Source organism: Apostichopus japonicus, chromosome 16 (assembly GCF_037975245.1).
Source record: "Apostichopus japonicus isolate 1M-3 chromosome 16, ASM3797524v1, whole genome shotgun sequence".
NCBI lineage: Eukaryota > Metazoa > Echinodermata > Holothuroidea > Aspidochirotida > Stichopodidae > Apostichopus > Apostichopus japonicus.
In genome coordinates, this window is record NC_092576.1 from 40,713,906 (window position 1) to 40,736,270 (window position 22,365).

The window sequence follows — 22,365 nt, forward strand, 5'->3', positions numbered from 1 at the left end:
TATACTTCCTGTGTGACAATGATTTGATGGGACAGTCAGTTGATCCACAACGGTAACCTCAAAACACTTTCTGAAGAAATGAGTCTTAAAAGTGCAATTTAAAAACTAACAACATTGGACATAGAGGTTCCTTAATTTATTAACATAAAAGGGACATATCTTGATTATATTTTACTAGGGACACTTTTCAAAGTTTTAATCAAGATGGTGTGGGGAACGGGGGGGGGGAGAGATAGGGGCATATCCATTGTGCCTTCTGGCCTTGCAACCTCTGCTTCTTAGATACAAAAGGCTTTAAAACATTGGATATGGAAGTGTGTTTTTTTAAGCTTTCCACATCACTGATCATGATTTGAGTTACTGTTGCATACAGTGCAGTGTTGTGACCTTCTTGTTTGTATATGATTCGGCGTTTCTTTATTTCGTCGTCGCATTTGCTTGTTGGCGTTCTGTCCGATCTACAGTAGCAATGGTGTGGGAGCAGTGTTTAATTTGAAGTGGGTGAAGAGCGCGGCGAGATTGAAAAAGTCATCCTTCCAGGTTGCAGATTTGTGAACGTATCGAGGATATTGTATATCGGTCGTACGGTATCACATTGCAGGGCAGTGCTGAGTCACTGGCTGTATTGAATGAATGACTGAATGAATGCCTCTTAATTGGCTGTGTTCTCAAGCATGTGTGTGTAATTAAGAACATCATGTATCAAAGTGTCAGGGATGGCAGTCTTTACAAATTAACATTTCCTTCTTCTCTGCAAACACTTCCACTGCGGCCTAAGAGGCTTTCATGTGTGTGTGTCATGTACTGTACAATGAGTGAGTTTGTTGACGCAGTGATTAGTGATTTGGCTGTAGTGGGTGGTTTTTAACACTGTAGTTACAAGTACGAGAGCTTTGGTAATGCATTGCACAGAGTGTATTATAATATCTACAATGAAAGGACACAATTTGTGACAAAATGTCTGTTTTTCTTCAAAATGCATAATGTGTGTGCCCCAATTATGATGCTCTACTCAGGGTTGTGCTCAAGAATATTTGAGTGCGGGCGGATTTTTGTGCGGTAGTGTGATCCACGTCCTGGGGGAGGGATCTCAGGGGTGGGGGTTATCCCTTCCCAAATGAAGCATGCTTCGATGACAAATGGTGCTACCTTTTCTGGCGCTAACTTCTGTGCCAAGTATTCACCCATATTTTGGTGATGGTAAACTTTGTGAAATTAATCATCAAATATAATGCCGGACGGAAATGTTTAAAAATGCTGTTTGTGCCGGGCGGCATTCAGAACTGCTGGGCGCAGCCGCCGGCAGCCGCCTGGCATGAGCACATCCCTCTCTGCTTATGTTGGTATCCTCTCACTAACACTATTATCCAGATTTATATATGCCTGCTGTATTTTTATAGCATTCACGAGTCGATTTCGTCAATCAAACCACAGTTCTAGTCTACTGTAGTTTTCAAAGTGGACGTACTGTATCATATGTGCTGTGTTGATGCCAGCATTTATACTATGTGAACCTAAAAATTAAACCTGATGCAATCGTTAATTTTGATGACCAGAATGTCGATAGCATTCGTACTGTGATCAGTTGGACTATAAATTAAAATTTCCAGAAAGTATTAACAGGTCAGACTTTAATGGTCAGCTGATCATAGGACGAAGACCAAATTTGCGCTGGTAATAAATTGTTATGTAAATTGTTAATTTGGAGCCTGCTTTAATTTCAGGTCAACGTACTGATTAAGCTATTGATGAGCTCTGTGAACTTACAAGTCTTGATAAGGTTAGTTTGTAATTAAATTTCCTGTACTGGATATGGAACAGTATGTTTAATGTGTGTGTGCTGTACACAGATATATCAACTACCGTAGGAAGGCAATTGAAAGACAAAACCAATGAGAAGAATCAGTGCTCCATGTATTAATCCTTTTAACTGACCCTCTTACCTGACCCTCTGACTGACCCTATAGAGCTGGCCCTCTAGAACTGACCCTCTAGAACTGACCCTCTAGAACTGACCCTCTAGAACTGACCCTCTGACTGACCCTATAGAGTTGGCCCTCTAACTGACCCTCTAAACTGACCCTCTAGAACTGACCCTCTAGAACTGACCCTCTGAACTGACCCTCTGAACTGACCCTCTAGAACTGACCCTCTAGAACTGACCCTCTGAACCGACCCTCTAGAACCGACCCTCTAGAACTGACCCTCTAGAACTGACCCTCTAGAACTGACCCTCTAACTGATCCACTAACTGACCCTCTAACTGACCCTTAAACTGACCCATCGAAGTGACTGACTATGATCGGGTGAAACTGCTCTAAATAGACAACCAGAGTTAGAACCAACTAGCCTGTTATCTGATGAATTTCACCATATGTTCAGCTCAGCAGTTTTCCCAATACCCGTGGAATGTTACTTGATTTATATAGACCTTCTCTTGTTATGCAAATGAGGTTTAAGAGTGAATAATAAATTAATATGATTCTGTCCTGCATCTTGTCCCAATATTTGTATATAATCTGATTATATCACAATGTAAGTTAAACATAAATCTACTGTACAATACGATAATTGCTTGAAATTAAACTTGACTTTTTTAAAATATAAAAAAATCAACTCAAATCTGTGCATGAATTTATGAAGGTATCTGGAGCAAACATTATAAATATGTAAAATTCTTATTTACAGTGAGGACATACAGTACTTTAGAAACAATTTTTGTGTGCTATAGAATGAAGAAAAAGAACAGTTAATGTTACTCACCTAATATCAAAGATTAATTTCTAGTTTAACTGTAGAGTGTACTGTGTCGGTTTTTAAAATTATTTCAAAATAAGTTATGTAGGCCTACTTCAAAGCAAACACCTTGTTACATTCTGTGTTGGTTATTATCACATGTTGTCCAACCCTAAAGGAGATTGGTATGAAACAATGTGATTTAATTAAAGGTTTGCAACTGTGAGTTGTCTTTAGGGGTAGTACCCCTACAGAGATATATGCCTGACATATTGACAACCGGCCTGTTGTTTGAGTAATCGGAAGAAGCTAACTGCAAGCTTGTACTATCTAGTCTGATTGTTAAAGATACGGACATCCTGTATGCATGTACAGTATGTATACCATAGAGATTGACAGTAGCCATTGACAGCAGCTGCACTAGTACTGCATTATTATCGTGAATTTGTGAAGAATCTTCTGCAAGCTTGTAAAGGTAAGGGAACAAATAGGATGGTGTGAAACCCTCTCCTATTGTAAACTGACCAATTGATGTAATGAATAAAGGAATTTCAGGCACACACAGTACAGCAGTATATAAACTATAGTTAAGTATGCATCCATGGGGCAGAAAGGACTTAAATCTGACATTATAAGGCTGTGCATAGTAATAATATTGAAAACCTTGGAAAAAATCTGAATCCAGGTTCATGAGAAATTCTCTGTACATGCTTACTGGAATTCACTAGCTGCCAAAAAAAAAAAAAAAAAAAAAAAAAAAAAAAAAAAAAATTGTCGGCTAGAGGACAATAAATTTCTTTTACACTAAATTCGGTTGGTAGGTTCATCTTCCAAGGGAGTTTTGAGACAATGTACAGTTACCGTTTAGCTTAAATTCATTCCCATGATGTTTTCGGTGTGACTGCTGTTTTGCAGCAAAGAGTCAGGGCACATCGATACTGTATCTTGGTCAATAGCTCACCGTTCAAATTTCATTGCAGGCCTACAGTATAGTACTACGGTTAAGTAACACTTACAGTGCACATCTATCTTTGCGCCATCTGCTAAGTAAGTTACGAGCCCATCGCAGTTTAAAATTTCATTGATCAGAGTTTTTTAAGTGCATACTCTAGTCACCGTGAGACGACGTCTCTGCAGTCCGCACTTAAAAATAGTCTCGATTTGCCGCACTTTTGGGCGAAAACGATGCGATAATTGAATGAAAATTGCCAGACGGTCTGAAGTGTTCATGCGTCGTCGGGGACGACATCATCGTCGTGGTGATTGTGTAACATGTTAATCATCGTAACGGTCAATACGGGGAGAGTTTTGTCGAGGAAGGAGAGGACACATCATTATCGTCATTAACATTTTTTAGGCATATGTATTACACTCTCCGTTCATTGTTGTACAGTATAGCATACATATAGCATATATACACATTTGTATACATACATGTATGTAGAGTGTACATTTAAATTAAATAGATCATATAATGTCCATCATTGAATACAGTGTATAATTAAATCCAGCTGCATACATATGTGTGTGTGTACATGTAGGGTAATAAAGTGTCAGCTAGCCACTGCTTGAAGAGGACTCAAAAAGAACTTTAGATCGTAACTGATGGCAGGATGTGAACAGGTAAATTTTCTATAACAATAATCTATCGTGCTGAATTGTATGTCGGACATCTTGGGTTGTATATTAGATAGAATGACCCAGTACCGTACGTAGGAGAGCTGTTAAATTGTAAATATTCTGATAATATTATAGAGCTTCCTCTGATTGGAATTTGTAACCACAATTGGTCAGATGGAGTACTGTAAGTCAAGGAATGGTCATTCCATGTTTATTCCATACTAAGTATATCATGGGCTTTACTAAAAAATGTATCATGTTTACCAGTGTTTAATTTACCAAATGCTATATCCCTGTAAGTGTAAGTTTTTTCATGGCAGTGGTAATTAGCAGTGCTCATTGATAATACCTACAAGAATGGATGGCCATTGTTTTGAAGTTTGTAAGGAAAATCTTGTGCAAAAGAGGTCAACTTTTGTGAACATTAGGAATGGCAGTACTTACATGGCACCTGAATGATTGCCGTAAATAATGTGGTGAAATTTAGGCTACAGTAATAAGTACTAATTTGCTAAATTGAATGGACAGGTATACCTGTCCATACAATAGCAAAACCTCAGGTCGTTTATACTGTAGGCCAAGTCCAGCTGTATACAGTAGCATTGGTCAAGGCCATTGCTAATACTTCAAGGCAAAAACAAACAAACAAATAAATATTTGATTAAATTTTTGCCAGTTGACCACTTATAGAAAACAAGAGACTAACCTGGTCGATAGAATTAAGAAATGTTTACCGTTTTTAAAGTTTCGTTGATTTTTGTTTTAATTATTAATTAATTAATTATTTATTAAATTAATTAATTTGTTCATTTAGTTAGTTAATTAGTAATTTTTAAAAGGAAGAGAAATCACAAGTTTGCTTTATCTGTGTAAATGAAATCGTGTAGGTGAAGACATCTTCCAAACAAACTGACTGCAGAAACTTAAAAGAATATTCCAGGTCAAAATTTTGTTTTGCTATGTTACAGAGGAACACAATCTAAGCATTCTGGTGAAATTTGCAATTAATTCCTATGTACCATTTTTGAGATATTGACAGTTGATGTTATCTGATATTCTGACAAAAGTGAACTTGAAGCAAACAGGTGTGATGTCATAGTTGCACACTGACAAATAATGTTTTCTTTTTCTTTGTTCTTTAGTTTATTTATTTGACCTTGGATTGGATTTGGTTACTCGTTTGTCTAAAGGGGATGTGAAGTTTATAAAATACCAATACCTATGGTACATTCACATTTATGGATGCATCCAATTGTGGAGGATAAAATTAGATATCAATTTCGAAGGAAAACAAACAATTATTTTTCAGTGTGCAACAACGACGTCACACCTGTTTGCTCCAAGTTCACTCTTGGTACGAAAGGTGGCAACTTCCAACTCTCAATATCTCAAAAACGGTACATAGGAATTAAATGCAAATATCACTAGAATGCTTAGCTTATGTTCCTCTTTAACATATCAAAACGAAATTTTGACCTGGACTGTTCTTTTAATGAAAATAGAAACCATAATGAGACTAGCTTGAGAAGTACATATATATAGCAAAAGTGAACGTTGGTGAAAAAATGCTACCAATTGTCATAAGATAGGAAGATAGAAGTGCTTGTTCAGGAGACGGGTAAGCATTGTCATCTGTAAATTGATCCAAATCAGTTAGTGTTGAGGTGTTTGACATGATGGCATGGGCAAATAATCCATATATGTGAGGCTTTGACAAAATGATTGGCTTTTACGAACATCAATAAATTATCAAAGGCCATATAATTTGGTATATATATGAACATCCGTAAATTATCAAATGCCATTAAATTGGTATACATACATTAGGTTGCACAAGCCTTGCATTGATTATTTAACAGATGTACAATACACATGTATATCATTCTACTTTATGGGTGCAAATGAAAACACTTAAAAGCTGCATGTACTGTACGTGCAGTGTGCAAGTATCGTATGTGCAGTGTACATGTGGTGTACATGTATTGTGCATGTACTGTACATGCAATGAACATGTAATGTACATGCAGTGAACATGTACTGTACATGCAGTGAACATGTACTGTACATGTAGTGTACATATATGTACCGTACGTGCAGTGTACATGCATTACCACTGTACGTGCAGTTACCATGTGTAACCACAGCACATGTATGTATGTTAATCTTAATGCTATGGTTTCTCTGATAATCAATGTAATTATTCACCCTACTGTTTAATTTGGTATGCACTTGAATGCATTGAAGCCATGGCTACAGTACATATGAGTCAGAATACTGCATATGGCAAGTATCTGCCCAGTGAGCAGATCTGCCCTGTACACAGATCATGTAATTTGGTATAGATTTGGTTTTTAAATGTGAACATTAATCGTCTTGAATCACTTTGACTTTGAATTAGTAAATGTTGTATCCGTTTATGAACACTCTACATTGTCTGTAAGTTCTTGTTGCATTGTATCCATGTGATGTTGAGTTCATGTGTGAACACTCATAAATTTGTCAATATGCACTCTTCATTTAGTCTTGTTCACTGTTGCATCCCTTCACGTTCATTGTACCCTGTGGCAGCCACAGATTCATATCATTTTCTTTGTTTGTCTGTGAATATTGTGAATTTGCTTGGCTCTTCTCTTACCTGTCTCCATTCTCCTTATGGGGGATGAGGGGGGGGGGGATGGGGAGAGGGAAGGGGGTGGAGGTTGTGTCGACCCCATATATATTATCATATATATAGCAGGGTAGTTAGATTTGCAGGAAGTATCATTACTCATAAATTTCCAAACAATTAAGATTCAGGTTTTTTTTTTTGTAATACACTCCCTTTCATACAAACCTTTGTATTTTTGCATCCCTCCATGAACCTTGTAACTGTACCCTTCCATTAGGAGCATCAGATTAATGTGACGAGACCCTTTTGTGGAAATCATTCTTTAAATATATACTTGGCCCTGTGTTATTTAATCCATCGAAAAACAAGGCATAATTTATCCAAGTATCGCATCTCAAAATACAGAATGGTGGAATTGCTATATTTCAAATCCAAATATGCATCAATTTTTCACATGTGCAGGGACCATCGTATTTTATGAGAGACAAAGATTCAGTGCCTTCAAAACTACTTTAAACAAACACACACACAAAATTGAAGGTTAAATTGTCCCCTGTAAATGAGTTTGCCAATGTCAGATCTGTGTGAGAGTGGTAACATACTATGTCAACACTAACAAGTCTGTATGCATTCTATGGATGTACACTGTACTGTACATTGTAAATGTAACACACTGTACACTTAGGCAATCTGTGCAGATTGTCTTGTTAAACATGTACTGTATATAACACAAATGTTCTCATGTTGAGATATTAATTGTGCAGTGTCATGCAAGTCTGAGTCCTTTTGGTGGGTTTATATTGCTTGCAAAGATGCACTTTTGAAATTTGTCATGACCTACTGGTACTACTGTGCAGTGTATAAACTAGTCCTTTTAATAATAATAATAGTACTAATAAAAAATGAGACTTATAAAGTGCCAAATCAGTAGAAAAAAGTCACTGCTCAAGGCGCTTTACAAAGAAAGCAGATTAATTTACAAAAGAACAAGTGAAAAGATGGGTCTTAAGTAGACTTTTGGATGTAGAAAGTTTAGAGCAAGTTCAAATGTGATCTGGTAACTTATGACAATTGATGTTTAAAGATATTAAATTTAACAAAATTGCTTTACAGCTTTTTAGGCAAAGATACTGCAACATGTACAAGATCTGATAATTGCTGGTCATATTTTGTAAAAGCATGTGGAAACAGCAGATTAGTATGTTCGTTCTTAAAAGCATGTTGTTGTCTATGAAGAAATTCAAATGGTTCACTGTAAAATGGGGAATTTCTGACCAAATCCTAGCTGCAGTAGATTCATGCATTCGTTATAACGCATACCTTTAAAATGTGATGTTTCTGTATGACGTACGACAGGAATTAGGGGGGGCTGTTGAAATCTTAAAACGGATCATTTAAATCAGCATTTTGCGTTTTGTCGCCGTTTTCCACTTTTTTGACAAGTCCAAGTTTTTTACATATATCAATCACAAAACAGCAAACTAAGATATTAGCCAAGTTTTTTCCCTGCCAAAAGCGTTAATTGGCGAGTAATTAAGGAGATTTGCAGATAATGAGAAAAGTGTCCACTGACAAATTACACATTTAATAATAATCGCATACAGTTCCCCCAACCCACTAGTTTGAATTCAACCAATCAGAGATGCAGGTTAAGTTATGAGCCGTTGCTAAAAATAGATTCAAAACGTCGAGTTGGTAACTTGGTACAACCAGCGAGCTGGTACTCTAACAGCTCCCTGGTACATCTGCCATAGACAATCTACACAAATCAAGCATGGTGATGTACGTATTGGCCAATGACGTTCGTAGCTTTTAAATATTCATATTATGGGCAAGGTTTATTTGGATCCCAACGGAAAATATCTTTGAGAAAAACAAAGTTGAAATGTGTAAATTTTTCGACTTTTATGCCACCATTTGAAGTAAGATTTGAATAGATATAAGCTAGTTATGTATGTTGCTATGTTACTTATCAGTGAGGTTGAGAAAAACCATAGAAAAGGACGCAAATTGCTGCTTTAATTGTGGAGATTCATGTGGTGAACGCAAATGATTACACTATGGTACAGTGTTGTGCATCGAACGACTGCTTACTTCCGTTGATTTACTCTGAGGTTTGCCAAAACATTTAAGATCCATTGAAAGGTATGTTTGTTGAATTACAAAGTTTTTCATTTCACCATCACCTCCCGACACATTCCCCCCCCCCCCCCCCCCCCCGCGAAAAGAAACATTAATAAAAACAGAAAATTTAACAGGTCTACCATACATTTTTGGCTTCTTTTAGCTGACAGACATTTTTTTGAAAACCAACCCCAGATGGGATCTGGGTAAAAGGAACAGGAAGGATATGTGTGGCAAATGTATGACCTTTGACCCTTGATAAGCCTCTAGCATTATCAAAGATTACTATCTCTGTCATCTCTAGTGGTTTGCACATTTTTTGCTATTGTTGTAGTCAAAGTAGTTTTGGATAAATCTTTCCTGTTTTTATGTTAAATGTATCCCTCCACTTTTTTTTTGGAAATATTTTTTTTTCATTTTAAGGGGTACCATCTGTTGTATGGCTTTTGTGGAACAATGTAACACATCAGGAACGAACGATCAACTCGTTAGTACAGCGGACCTTGAGTTACTCAATAGTTGGAAATCAGAGCTCAAGTTGTAGTTCTGGAAATTTAACCAGATATGTAATAATATAATAATAAAAATAATAAATGAGACTTAAATAGCGCCAAATCAGTAGACAAAAGTCACTGCTCAAGGCGCTTTATAAAGAAAGCAGATTAATTTACAAAAGAACAAGTGAAAAGAGGGGTCTTTAAAAGTAGACTTTTGAATGTAGAAAGTTTATAGCATGTTCGAATGTGATCTGGTAAATTGTTCCAGAGATAAGAGCCAGAGTATTCAAAGCTTCTGTAACCATAGGTCTTCAAGCGTGGTTTAGGAACAGTTAAATACCTCCCAACATGCTAAACCCTCACAGTGTTTGAATAAACTATGTTAGTGTCATTGTGGATTAATGACAATACTGTTCCTAAGTAACAAAGCTACAAAGTTATAATTTACTAAGAGTAACAACTTTGTTGGCATTGCATGTGAAAGTGTCAGTTCTAAAGCCTACAAACCATCCCTGTCAACTCCAAGATGTGTATCTTGAGATTAGCAGGGTCATAGCTTTGATGAAATCAAATAGCAGCACTGGTGTTCCTGATATGTCAGGCAAAGGTTCTATTGCCTGTATTTAGATCCATTCCTATTTGCTTACCTATCTCCTAACAACATAAGTACACTTGTTCTACTGTTTTCTAGAGTGAATTCTATTTGTGCTAATTTTGTGAGCATTTTGTAAATGTCCAAACCCTGGTAAGCGTTGGCACTTTTTTCAGGACTAGAAACGTCTATTTCACAAATCTAAGCTGCAATTACATAGACTAATGTGTGGTCATTCACTAAATCAGCTAATTCCTTGATTACAGATCTCAACTTGAGATTCGTTCCTCGAAAACTGATTTTTTTAAATTTTAATAACTTTTACTTTTTTGTTGGTTCAGCTTAGCTTCCTCAGAAATTTCAATAAACTAACAATCAAACTGTATAAGTGTTAATCCTTTGAGATGTGCAAATTAATTTGTTTCTATTCTACAGAGTAAAATTTGTCAATAACATGAGTTTGACAGTTAATTTGTTTTTAAAAAACCCTTTGGGTGCATTTGAAATAGCAAAAATGCCTAAATTGTTATTGCAAAATTTGATGAGAAAACAGAAAATATCGCAATTTTGTCACTTTAACTTGTCGCAAATCGTTTTCTGCTATCTCCAGTGTGTATATCTGTAAATTGTTTCAACATAATTTTCAAAACTTTCATATAGGTATTAATAATTTTGATTAAACATGAATTTTTACACCCCCACAACATTACCTCTAAAGGGGAAAAACAGTTTCTGTAAATGACGTGTATTTAAATAAAATTTGCCAATCATCTGTGTATACATTTTTGAAGAAGACTCTCCAAATTTGTCGGATTTCAAGGCCAATTAAAGTCTTTAAAACAGAGAACCAAATTTGAGTTGGGAAATCATTGCCAAGTGACTTTGACGATGTCAAGTTAAGTATATATTAGCTGGTGCGTGACGAGTATTTAGATATATATTGCTGATACAAGTATCCTGGAGACCTAGAACACACTACAAGTTCATGTGACTGCATTAATCATCGAATTGGAGATGTAATTAATGTCTTGAGTAAATGTTAAAGCAGCATTTTGCATCTGGCAACAAATTTTTCAAAAAATTTAAAAAAAGTAAAAAGGAGTAAACAAGCCAGTAAATTAATCAAACTGCTATATAGTTTAAAGAGTTATTCTGATTGCAGACAGTATAGCAATGTAATCCAAAAGGTGGGGAAGGGAGGGGGAGGGAGGGGGAGGGAGGGGGAGGGGGGAAGGGGGAGGGGTTGGGGGGGAAATATTGCACATTGTAAAGTTGAAAACCTCCATCTATTGTTCCTAACTATATAATATCAAGAAGTCAAAATATTTTCAGCTCCAGGGCCATGAAAACATTACTCACTAGTGTTGTGTTGCCAGGTGCATTCATAAATAAATATATATCACCAAATTAAAAAAAAAAAAAATCTTATTTTCGCCATATATACCAAATGTAATCATGAAGATGTAGCTTTTACCATATATAATGACTCAGAAAAAATCCAGCTCAGTTGAGTAATATTTTAAAATAAAATAAAACTGTTAGCAAACTGCTTATCCACAAGAGAGCCTGATAGTAATATTTACAGGCTCAGTCAGATTCATGTATACCTGCAACATTCCTTTAAATTTGGGGATTCCAAAATTAGAGATGAGATTGTGAATTTGTAGATTGGATAGTATTACCAATAAAGGCTGTTACATCTAGTATCTTCATCTTAAGTTGATTGATGGAGACTTTGTGATCTACCTCCATCTTCTCTATCCTCTCTCCACCGGTGGACCAGCTAATGACAAAAGGAGACCCCTGGGAAACAGAGCATGACCCCTGGGAAACAGCATGAGTCATTTGTCAACCTTTGTTAAAGTCATTAGGGCCGATGTAATTGGGTTTGAACTTTTCCTACTTTGGTGCGCTGCCACCATGTGATGAAAGGATACAACTTGCAAAAGGTCGGTGCATGAAGTAACGAACTGCAAATATAGAGAAAATCACCCGTTCCAGTTAATATGTCCCGGAGTCATTCATGGGCAGTTAGCCAGGGTATTGTTAATTACATACATAACAACGTGTGTCATGTCCAGGTTACAGAGCGTCTGTAGTTTGGATCAAAATCATTCAGAATCGAACAAATATCACAAAAATTTCAGGTAAAAAGGTTCGAATAGATTTGACTCATATTTTTTTGCTTTGTTTTCCTTTGTGTCTTACCTATCTCATCACAACCTCAGCATCTTGCTTTATAGTGCCTATAGTGAACTGGTGACCTTTCTAACACGGATAGTATGCCACCATTTCAAATTCCAAAAACCAGTGTTTAATTTTTTGGAGAATTAACTTTTTTCCTGTCACACCTTATTATACAGTAGATATCCTACAATGCATACAAAGATCCAGAATACGAAAATTGCATTTGCAGACTTAATATCTGTATCCATGACAACCTCCAGGCATGTTTCAAGTATTCATAGCTACATTGACAGTGGCAGTATGACTGTACAATATTAACCATGTTATAATAATACACACAAATTTGTACACTGTTTGTGTTTCTCTGCATATTGCATATATACACACTGTAATGTAACACAGGCTGTCTGTCTTATATTTACTTGTAACACTTCATTATAGATACTTTTAACTCTTCTTCCGACGTCCTATTCATCATTGTAGTGCACATTGCGCTACAATATTGGCATTACTGGCCAAGTGAACGATACCTACATGACTGGTCGTTGAAATTTAAACTTTCATATAGTCTCTGTACATTTGCAGTTTCAGAGGCTAGCTGAGTAGACAACTTAATCTCAAGCTGTCACGGCGCTCACAAGCGCCCTCACTTTGTAGGTACCTACATGACTATACTCCCTGGTGTGTAGTCGGCCCTAAAAAATAACACCATGAACAACCGAAAAGTTCTTCCTAATACTGCAAGCACTCCATGTGCACTACAATAGTGCGTATTTGCAGGCACATGCAGTTCTAGTTTACGATGCTGTACTCTATCCAGATTCATACCGTAGGCCTACAGCACTCGGAATAAATGTGTAACTGCAGTGTCAGCACCACACTGACACTGACAAATATAACCTACTTCATTCTTTTCATGTCAACTTCAAACAGACCTTTATGTTGTGGTTGATTAAGTATTAATGGTTACGTGATGATATTTGTTACCTTGTATCTTCTTTGTGCCGTATGAATGTAAAGTGACCTTGTTAAGTACACATTACACACCTCAGACAAGTCCTTTGCAAACATACAAGGGGAAGGTACAGTATCTTCCTGTTTGCAGTCTCCATGTTTGCACCAATGATTTTATTGCTTCACCAAACATTTTCTGGTATAACCAGGTGGAAATAATGTCACAGGGGAACTGAGTGTACTAGTAAAGGCCTGCCAGTCTAGTAAAGGCCTGCCAGTATGGAACGCCAAAAGGACCACAGTGACATGTACCACTACTAATTTGACATGTACTACTACTAATTCGAAGTGTACTACTACTAATTTGAAGTGTAATACATGTAAAATGTCGCGTACTACTACTAATTCGAAGTGTACTACATCTAAAATGTCGCGTACTACTACTAATTTGAAGTGTACTACATCTAAAATGTCGCGTACTACTACTAATTCGAAGTGTACACATCTAAAAAGTTACGTACTACTACTAAATTGGAGAGATGGCGCTATTCACAATCTTTCCGATACCATGTCATCGAGTTGCGCATCTGCATTAAAATAATGATGAAGAAAACATATTCTTTAATACTCTGTTGATTCAAATGTCTATTTTACAGTTTATACCTTTAAGGTCTGTGGCAAATATAGAAAATAGCATATAGTTTGGCACAGCTGGGGAATCAAAAGCATTCTTGACATTTCAATGACGGGGAAATTGCTGCTTGTGAATAATAATGTGTATAACAATTTTAAGAGTTAAAAACTGCGGCTACATTAAGCACATTCTTGGGGATCGATGGTTCCACCTGCTGGGGCTTCGAAAACTTGTTGCTTTGCCACCACTGGATTTTATTTTTGTGATGCCCAATGGTCACAGACAATGGTGATTATAGTATTAGTAATGAAGGCAAGGAGAAGGGGAACATTCCTACAGGAAGACTGACACGTACATATATACTCCTAATCCTACGCATACTAAGCTCTGCATACACACATTACTGTGCCAAAATCTAAATTTAAACGGTAACTTATATTTGGGCTCTTAAGTTGTGCTCTGAATTAATCCATGACCTAGTACTTTAGTAGGCCTATATTCAGGCCATTTGTAGAACACCTAAAATGCATACGGTACTAGACCTGTATATAATTTAAACAAGTAGCAGTTTTGGAATATCACAGACCTTAAAGGTATAAACTGTAAAATAGACATTTGAATCAACAGAGTATTGAATGTTTTCTTCATCATTATTTTAATGCAGATGCGCAACTCGATGACATGGTATCGGAAAGATTGTGAATAGCGCCATCTCTCCAATTTAGTAGTAGTACGTGACTTTTTAGATGTAGTACACTTCGAATTAGTAGTAGTACGCGACATTTTAGATGTAGTACACTTCAAATTAGTATTATTACACTTCGAATTAGTAGTAGTATGCAACATTTTTGATGTAGTACACTTCGAATTAGTAGTAGTACGCGACATTTTACATGTATTACACTTCAAATTAGTAGTAGTACACTTCGAATTAGTAGTACATGTCAAATTAGTAGTTGTACATGTCACTGTGGTCCTTTTGGCGTTCCATATGCCGGTCTAGTAAAGGCCTGCCAATCTAGTCAAAGCCTGCCGGTCTAGTTAAGGCCTGTCGGTCTTGTAAAGGCCTGTCGGTCTTGTAAAGGCCTGCCGGTCTAGTAAAGGCCTGCCGGTCTAGTAAAGGCCTGCCGGTCTAGTAAAGGCCTGCCGGTCTAGTTAAGGCCTGCCGGTCTAGTACAGGCCTGCCGGTCTAGTACAGGCCTGCCGGTCTAGTACAGGCCTGCCGGTCTAGTAAAGGCCTGCCGGTCTAGTAAAGGCCGACCGGTCTAGTAAGTGGTATAAAGAGGTCATTTTACGACCAAGGCAGGTCGATTACGTCATCTCAAGAAACTTTTCCATGATAGCATGCTATAGTTGGGGTCTATACAGCAGACCTTTAAGTTGGAAGATTTGCATGATATTGATAATGTTATGTGCATTGATGTACATTAATCTCTGATCAACATTAGTTTTAAATTCACAGAATATTTGGTATAAACGACAAGCAATGCTGGCTTTTCGCTGTGACATTTTGTAAAGTCTGTCCTCCCTTTAATTCCAAACTAAATACTGCCATTGTCACACCTCTCAAGATAATGTTTCAAAATAAATGGTAATCTAAACACCCTCTAGATGACCCTCTGTGACCCCCTCCGGATTTTATGATACCCATTACTGAATGAATGTGCACAGGGAGTTAGTACTAGAGTATTGTACTGTAGGTACATACTTGTACACATGTACTGTACAGAAGCTTAACATAGGGAGAGCTTTGAAATGTTTTGGGGTTTCTAAGGTACTGCATATTTTCATTTCATTTTCCATCTAGCTGTTGATATGACTGAAAACCTGTTAAAATTATTTCTTGGGAGGGGATAGGATTGGGGAATGTAGAGGTAGGGGAGAGGAGGGAGGTAGGGGTGGTGATAGGAGGGAGGGGTGGTGGTAATTACCATCACCATTTTGAGAGGTTTGGTGGGTTAAATGGTTATTTTTTATAGTGTTTGTTTGGTGCACATGAAAGGTACGTCATAGAGGCAATACATGTGAAGGGAGTGTGGATGTGTATGGAACTAGAAATTGACAGTTATAACTCCCGGGAGTGGCGGGGGGTGGGGAGTCGTGTGTGCCGCCTGGAAGTGTAGTTTCTTGTGCTCTCCCTTCCGTTTCTCATCCTGGACTTCAGTGGTTTTAACGAAGGATCAACTGGATTCATTAATATTCCAATCATTTGTTGAATTATGAATATTTCTATCTAGGATGGTGTCTTCGTTTAATAATAATAATAATAAATGAGACTTATATAGCGCCAAATCAGTAAACAAAAGTCACTGCTCAAGGCGCTTTACAAAGAAAGTAAATTAATTTACAAATGAACAAGTGAAAAAAAATGGAGTAATAACTTGTCTCAGTACATTACAGTATGTGTACGTGTGTGTGTGTGTGTGTTCGACAGTATTCATGTGAAAGTTTCTGTACAAGAAGTTAAGGCAAAGAGAAAAGTGAGAGACAAAAACAGAAACAATAAAAGAAGAAGTAAAACAAGCAAACTATGTAATTAGTACTTGTGTATAATTATTATTATCTAGTTTTTAGTGACAAATTAAATGACTGTTTAATATCTTTGAAGGGATGTAGGAAAAACAAAAGTGAAATATAACCCCCCCCCCCAAAAAAAAAAAATAGAAGAAACAAGCAAACTATGTAATCAATACTTGTGTACAATTATTACTATCTAGTTTTTAGTGACAAATTAAATGACTGTTTAATATCTTTGAAGGGATGTAAGGAAAACAAAAGTGAAATATACCCCCCCCCCCCCAAAAAAAAAAGAAGAAGAAGAAACAAGCAAACTATGTAATCAATACTTGTGTATAATTATTATTATGATCTAGTTTTCAGTTACAAATTAAATGACTGTTTAATATCTTTGAAGGGATGTAAGCGGTCATTTAAGACTGGACCTAGGTGGTTGTCCTACAAGTACAGCATAGTACATTGATCCCTGCCTGGCTACTGTATATACTGTACTGTATATACAGTACTGTTGTGTTGGTTGCATGGTTAGGTTAGATATATTTCATAAAGATAATATATCTATAAATTGTGATGGTAGCCAGAAGTTTATGTAGGTACTAGATATTACTACTTAAGCACACTACAAGAGGCTTATATTATCCAAATTTTGTGAAGATCTAAGTTAGTGTTGAATAAACCGATCACCAATTGCTCTTCCAAACAGGGTTATTATACTTAAGTGCAGTACCTATATATAACAAATATAGAAATTAATGTCGGAATATTTTTGGCTCCTGTGTTCGCTATTGTGATGCTGATTCCAATGTATACTGATCTGTGTAGCAAGTGGTATGACCGATATGTATTAAATTATTAAAACACACCAGAGAAATTCCACTTCACGACCGGTTTCGTCCTTTTGGGACTCATCAGGCCAAGGTAGGAATCGAACCCCGGGATCTGGTGTCACAGACAAAAGTCTGTACCACTCGACCACAGTGATTCTACTGGTGTGTGAAAGCGTGTATAAACTGGGATTTGTATAACTGTCAATGAGGGCGTATTACCCAAGTGTTATGATTGTACAGAGTGCAGCACACCAGGTGCAGTTTCAATCTGACAATTTACACATAATTACCTCTTTTTTTTGTACAGGCAAGGAAGCCAAACCGAGCAGAAAACCGGTCGAGAATTGGAATTAATGTGGTGAGTTGATCTTTATTAATTTAAGGTATATAATATATATATCTATTTTATAAACAGGGGCGTACTATGTTTTAGAACTGTGCACCTATATTGACCCTCACACCATGTCAATGCCCAGCCCGCTCTTCCTTCAACAGTTTGTCGCAGTCGAAACAGGTGTAAGCATCATAACTTGTACTGTAAATATAGAGAGGCTTGTTGTACAAGTAGGAAAGAAAAGGGGGAAAATATTTAATGTTTGCATAATAACTTTGTCCATACTAAGCCCTTCAAGTCTGTTTTAAGAACATGCCATGTTTACTCAATGACTTCATGTTGGCTGAGTTGTCCTCCCCTACTTGACATTTCACATTATTTTCATATCGAGTGAGCTTTCTCCGCAAATATGTCAGATACCGCCTACTCCAAACACGTAAGAAAGGTCAACTTTTGGTAGCTTGTGACCTTTGACCATTTATAATATTTTATTGGGTATCCGTGATTGATTATAACATTAATTTATGTTCCCTTTATCCTGAACAAGCTGTATCCTAGCTATATATAACTTATTCCAGTAGACATAAAGATGTCAGAATATTATACCTGTGTGTTGCTTAATTTATGGAACAGTAGTAATTAATTCAAGGGTTGGATTACCAACTTCTGATCTAGTAAGCTGTTTGCTTGCACTTTAGAGAAAAAAGTTTGAACAATGGTACAATTTTAAATAAAGTTTTTTTTTAAACGACTTTTATTTGTCAGGAAAAGTGAAGAATGACATAAAGCCAGGGAGAAATTTATATCCGACATATTTAATAATTAATAACAATTATGTAGATTTATATAGCGCCCGTCCATGATACTAGTAACTGCCCATGGCGCTTTACAAACTTGTGTAAAAGCATCAACAAACTCATTTCACAAAGAAAGTGGAGGGTAGTTTCGTCCAACAACAGAAAATTTTGATTGAAAAATGATAAACTCAGTTTTATCCCTGTAATTCAATTTGAGATGGTTTGAAGTAAACCAGCTATGAAGGTCTTTGATGCAACTTTCCATATCATCATAGAATGTAAAATGCAAAATGCACAAATTGCTTCACAAATTTAGATGCATATTACACATGTATACATATTACTAAATACACACATATAAAGACACTATTCCATCCCATTGCAACTCAAAGTTTCATGCTCACATTGAGATCTTTACACTGTGGCGATCATCAGGCAACTGATGATCGCCTTATTTGCCTGATGATCGCCTAATGATCGCCTTATTTGCCTGATGATCGCCTGATGAACGCCTTATTTGCCTGATGATCGCCGCAGTGAAAAGAACTCAATGTGTGTGTGAAACTCTGAGTGGCAACGCAATGGAATTTGTGTTTATACATGTATATATCTTTATAGCTCTGCACTGGTCAGTTCTATTGAGCACTATACTGATATTTCTGAACTTTATATACCTGTATATAAAATGGTCGATTGGACAAGGATGCATTGTGTCACACACTCTTACCAAGTCATTAGGTCATTATACTTATATAACCTGTCAACTTCTTAAATAATAAGCCAGGAATTATTAATCCAACACCAAAAAGTGTGTCCTACAATCAATTTAATGTAATACCCTTTAATACGTTTTGCATTGACAAACTGTTTAAAGTAAAGCCTACAGTGCTGCTCCCTCTGTGCAAGTGTCTATGGGTGAGAGTAATAAACAATGAATAAAAAACAATGAAGCTGACCATGTACTTAAGTCTTTTCACAAACAACTGATACTGTATGTGTGTGGGTGAAGTAAATTCCTCAAGTGAGGCCTCCAATGCTTAGTAGAGTGGTGGAGGGACTCTGTCATGCTTGATTTAAGGCCAATGTGGATTGATTTTGATCCGAGGGCCATTGTCTGGATGTTGGCGATGAGAGTGTGGTTCCAAATAAGAACTACTCTTAGAGATAGAGCTCCTTCTCAGTGAAAGACAGGTTTCCATTATGGATGCTTCAAATGGTGACAAAAGAAAATAAATGTGAAGATCTTTTGTTTACATTGTGAATATTGTTATAAAAATCAAGTACCTGTGGCTAGCTTAGAACTGTTAAATTGTGTAGATTTATACTAGTATGTACAGTAAAGGTACAGTAGATGAATGTGCAATATAATGGCAAAGGTATTACAAAAGCCAGGGACAACACTTTCTGACATTTGCCCTATGAAAAAGGTACATGTTGATAGCCGTTTGTTTAACAGAGGGAGGCTTGCTTGAGGAGAGTGCCAAATATGCAGATTTTAGCTGAAATGTTGGTTTTCAATAATTGACAGATAGATTGACAGAAGTGTTGACAGATAGGTTGACACGTATTTGACAGATACATTGCCAGTAGTGTTGAAAGATGTATATGCTGACGATTGTCCTGACACATGTTGACAGGTACGTACAGTGTAGTCAGAAGTGTTGATGGATATGTTGACAAGTATGTTGACATGTATGTCGACACATGTTGAAAGGTGTGTTGTCAGATGTGTTGAAAAAGATATTGTTACATATTGACAGGTATATTGTCAGAGGTGTTGAAAGGTAGGTGTGTTGACAGATTCTTGACAGATCTGTTGACACATGTTGATATGTACAATATGATGTTGAAAGTGTTGAAGGATTTTTGGAGGCATGATAACAGGTATAATGTCAGAAGTGTTGAAAATATATGTTGACACATGTTTTATGATGTTTGAGGTGTTGACAGATATTTTGACGCATGTTCAGGTCATGTCAGAATTGTTGACAGATATGTTGACAACTGTGCACACTGCACAGTAGTGTTCAAAGACATTTTGACAGGTCTTATGTCCAGGAGTGTTGAAGGACATGTTGACAGATGTCAGATAGGTTGACAGAATGTTGATGCTTGATAGATATTTCGGACAGACGTATCAGGTTACATCATGGGAGACGGACTGAGTTACCCTAAATCTTGTCAACCAACCCAGACAAACTGTGGAATTCCTCCAGAATGTACTTGTGTACTATGAATAGAAGAGACTTTGTATGTAGTATGTAGGTAGTGTACATATTCATAGTACATCTACAGTACTACAGGACATCCCACATTGTATCTCAAATTCACATAGCATGCTAGCAAATACAATAGATATTTGAGATATAGTCCAAATTAGTCCAGGAAATAGACCTGTCTGCTCTAGAGACTCATTGACTGCATCTCGCTTTCCTGTTGTCCTAATCTGTGTAACTTGATAACGTTTCCTCATTGATCAGTCTGATTAATTTCTCTCAGCGTATTATGAACTATATAATCCGTAAAACGTTCACATTTCTTTCGACTTGTGAATACATGTGTCTGAGTTTTTCTGTCAGTTGTTCCAAAGTTATTCAAAGTTGAAACAGGTGGAGTGGAGAGGGAGGACGGAGGGGAGCGATAGGGCAGAGAGGGAGGGGAGAGTGGAGAGGGAGGGGAGAGGGAGGGGAGAGGGAGGGGTGTGGGAGGGCGGGGTGAAAGGGAGGACGGAGGCAAGAGGGAGGTAGGAGGGAAGAGGTAGGGCAGAGGGGACAGGAAGGGGAGAGGGAGGGGAGAGGGAGGACTGAGGGGAGAGGGAGGACTGAGGGGAGAGGGAGGACTGAGGGGAGAGGGAGGACTGAGGGGAGAGGGAGGTAGGAGGGAAGAGGGAGGTAGGAGGGAAGAGGGAAGTAGGAGGGAAGAGGGAAGGCAGAGGGGTGAGGAAGGGGAGGGGGATAGGGAGGGGAGAGGGAGGACTGAAGGGAGAGGGAGAGGGAGAACTGAAGGGAGAGGGAGGGGAGAGGGAGGAGAGGGGAAGGGGAGAGGTAGGACGGAGGAGAGAGGGAGGGCAGAGTGATAGGGAGGGGAGAGGGAGGATGGAGGGGAGAGGGGAGAGGGAGGATGGAGGGGAGAGGGAGGGCAGAGGTGAGAGGGAGGTAGGAAGGGAGAGGGACAGAGAGAGGGAGGGAGGAGGGAAAAGGGAGGGTGGAGGGTGGAGGGAGTACATAGGGGATTGTTTACTATTAATATGAAGAGTTCATTTCCGCCTTCCTGTTTGTAACCCCCATGGTACTTTCACGTCAACAGAATAATTTCCACGTTTGCGTTCACAAGCCAGTTAATTAAGGAGATTATAACTAAATAATAACAAGTGGTAAACGATTTAGGGGAAATCCCATAACATTGTTGGTTTTGCAAGTTCTTATTTCCCAAACAACAAATCACAAATATATGCAGTTGAGAGCATGTTGCATAACTTTTGTGAGGATGTTGCAAGAATTGATTATAACATACAATGAGTCTGTACACGTAAGGCAACATGATTGCACTCGCTCAATGGGCATCATCACATCACAGAGCTATGTTACTTTCAAATTCACTCTCGGTACAAACTGCGACGATTTCGCCTCTCACAATCTCTCAATTGAATGTGTAGGAACTGAAGACAAATTTCAGCAGGTAACTCCGATGTTGTTCGTCTTTCTATCAGTCCAAAAATATATTAAATATGGAAAATTCTATAATCCATTGTGGTTTCCCAGAATATATAAACTTTAATGCACTAAAAAAAGTAGTGTATACCTTGGGGGTTAAACAGGACTACAGTACTTGCATATATCAGGGCATCACTTTATTGACATTCAAATTTCGTGAATGCACAGAAGTTTGTCTCAGGTTATAAAATAGTAATATGAATGCTCTGTAGAAAACTGTTATAC

The 22,365-nt window shown here is 37.5% G+C and overlaps 1 protein-coding gene across 13 annotated transcripts in view; it reads left to right on the top strand.

Annotated features, from left to right (window-relative positions):
- LOC139983748 (rho GTPase-activating protein 5-like) overlaps window positions 1-22,365 on the top strand; it is a 127,158-nt gene that overhangs the window by 13,966 nt on the left and 90,827 nt on the right. For all 13 annotated transcript variants that reach the window (XM_071997480.1, XM_071997475.1, XM_071997483.1 and 10 more), the window contains exon 2: window positions 17,604-17,654. The gene's annotated coding sequence lies outside the window, so the exon portion shown is untranslated. The remainder of the gene's footprint in view (window positions 1-17,603; window positions 17,655-22,365) is intronic.